Below are 3,279 nucleotides of genomic sequence, written 5' to 3'. Positions count from 1 at the left end.
AACCCTTTGAAAGACTTAACCGTTTAAGGGAAAAGATCATGGCAAGCACAAGCTTTAACAACAACAACACTAGTGAAGGTAACTCAACCGCTAGACCTCCTCTTTTTAGCGGAACAAATTACTCTTATTGGAAAAATAAGATGAGAATTTGGATCCGTTCTCAAGATGTGAGAATTTGGAAAGTGATTGAGAATGGAAATCACATTCCAACAAAGACAACAAGCGCTAAAGAAGGAGAAGTCTCCGTCTCAAGCAAGTACCGAAAGGAGAAGATGAATATAGTGACGATGATTGGAAGAAAGTGGCAATGAATGATAAAGCCATCAACTTCATTCATTGTGCACTTAACAAGCATGATTATATGAAGATCTCTACATGTGAAACCGCTAAAGAGATTTGGGATAAACTCCAAATCACTTACGAAGGAGCCGACCACGTTAAAAAATCAAAGGTACTTATGTTGGTCATGAATGGGAAAATTTTAAAATGAAAGATGAAGAGAGCATTGAAGAAGCTCTTGAAAGACTCTCCAAGATCTTCAACAATCTAAGCATGCTTGGCACAAAATACATGATAAACAAATTGTGACCAAGGTGCTTACAAGCCTTACACCAAAATGGAACTCCAAAGTGAACGCCATTGTGGAAGGAAGGCTCTATGATCAACTTACATTTGATCAACTACGAGGTAATCTTCTCACCTATGAAATGACTATGCTAAATAGACAAAAAGGTGAAGAAAGCAAGAAGAAAAGTCTCGCCCTTAAAACAACATCACTACAAGAAGAGAGTGATGATATGAAGAAGAAGGAGATGAAGAATTTGCACTCTTATTAAAAGATTCAATAAGTTTGCAATGAAGAAAAACTTCAAGAGCAAAACAAAGGTACCAAAATGCTATGAGTGTGGAGAAGTTGGACACATCAAACCCAATTGTCCAAAACTTCAAAAGGAGGACAAAAACAAGAAATTTAAGAAGAAGGAGAAAGCATACATATCATGGGAGAACGAGGATGAATCCGACTCCGATGACGACGAGGTTGCAAATCTTTGCTTAATGGCAAGCGAAGAAAAGGTTAGTGATGACAACTCCACTTCTTTTAATTTACAAGATGAATATGATGCCTTACTTGAGGTGTACACAAAACTTACCCAAGATTATTCTCTCCTAAAGAAAAAGAATATGGATCTTTTAAAACAAAATGAGATGTTGAAAAATGAGAATATCAATCTTGGAAAAGATAAGTGTAGCACAAGTAGTGATCCATACAAATCTTGTAAAATGCATGAAAATGAAATTACAAATCTTAAGAACACTTTAGCTAAGTTCAATGAATCTTCAAAGAACTTAGATAAAATGTTGAAAAACCAAAAGCATGTTCATAATAAGGAAGGTTTAGGTTTTGAAAAAGGAAAATTTAAAAATACTAAAACTCCTATTAGGCAACCGCAAGCCCAAAAGGCAAGCATGCCTAAAAGGAATGAAGCCTTTAAACATCCTCCTCAACATGCTTCATTTAGAAATTATAATCACAATGCATATAGATCAAAAGATGTTGCATTTAGGAAACAACCTAGGCAACCATTTAGAAACATGCATAGGATGCATAATCCAAATGTCATATGTCATTATTGTAATAAAGTAGGTCATATAGCACCCGTATGCTTTACTAGAATTAAACATATAAACTTTCATAGTCAAGATACGAGATGGGCACCTTATGGGCATTATGCTCATACTAACCATAAGGACCCAAATTCACTTGGGTACCTAAATCCCAATTTTAATTGTTTTGTAGGTACGTGTTGGAGCTAAGGATACAAATTGGTATGTTGATAGTGGATGCTCCAAACACATGACCGGCGATGAATCAAAGTTCACCGCAATAGAGCCTACAAACGGAGGAAACGTGATCTATGGAGACAACAACACCGGCAAAGTAATCGGCGTTGGAAAAGTTGGTAAAAATTCTTCTACCTCCATAGATAATGTTATACTTGTCAAAGGTCTCAAACATAATCTCATTAGTGTTAGCCAACTTTGTGACAAAGGAAACTTAGTCTTTGATTCAAAATGTTGTTTGATAAAAAGGCAAGACACTAATGAAATTGTGCTAATTGGGCACCGTGTTGACAATGTATACATGATTAATCTAAATGAAGTTTCCTCAAATGATGTGAATGCCTTGTTAGTAAAAATGATGAAACTTGGTTATGGCATCGTAGAGTAGCTCATGCTAACATGGACCATCTTAGCAAATTGGTCTCTAAAGAGTTAGTAATTGGCTTACCAAAGCTACGTTTTGAAAAAGACGTCCTTTGCGACGCATGTCAAAAGGGAAAACAAGTAAAGGCCTCTTTTAAATCCAAAAACATTGTTTCAACAACAAGGCCATTACAACTTTTGCACATGGATTTATTTGGTCCTTCTAGGACTATGAGCTTTGGTGGCAATTACTATGCTTTAGTTATTGTTGATGATTACTCTCGATTTACATGGACCTTGTTCCTAGCAAACAAGAGTGATGCATTTCGAGCATTCAAAGATTAGCCAAAGTTATTCAAAATGAAAAGAATTTGCATATATCATCTATTAGAAGTGATCATGGTGGAGAATTTGAAAACAATCTTTTTGAAACTTTTGTGAAGAAAATGGCATTGAGCATAATTTTTCCTCTCCTAGAACACCACAACAAAATGGTGTGGTTGAAAGGAAAAATCGTCATTTAGAAGAAATGGCGAGAACTATGCTCAATGAGGCTAATATTCCTAAGTACTTTTGGGCGGATGCGGTTAGTACCGCGTGTTTGTTATGAATAGGATTATCATTCGACCTATTCTTAAGAAAACACCGTACGAATTGTACAAAGGAAGAAAGCCAAATATTTCCCACCTTCACGTCTTTGGTTGTAAATGCTTTATTCTAAATAATGGAAAAGATAACTTAGGCAAATTTGATGCTAAGGCTGATGAAGGAATCTCTTAGGCTACTCTTTAACTAGCAAAGCTTTTAGAGTATATAATAAACGCATCATGACTATGGAAGAAAGTATTCATGTCGCTTTTGATGAAACTAACCGTTGTTGTGCTAGAAAAGATTTTGATGAAAATGTAGAAAACTTTGATTCACTAAATTTGAATGGTGAAGACAAAGAAAAAGATTTAAATGAAGCCTCTACAAGCTCAACAAGGATAGTGTTCAAGTTGAAGAAATTGAACCATCACAAGCACAAATAAATGCACTTCCAAAGGATTGGCGTACTTCAAAGGATCATCCTCT

This window comes from Arachis stenosperma, chromosome 2 (genome assembly GCF_014773155.1).
Source record: "Arachis stenosperma cultivar V10309 chromosome 2, arast.V10309.gnm1.PFL2, whole genome shotgun sequence".
NCBI lineage: Eukaryota > Viridiplantae > Streptophyta > Magnoliopsida > Fabales > Fabaceae > Arachis > Arachis stenosperma.
Note: the sequence above shows the minus strand (reverse complement) of the source record.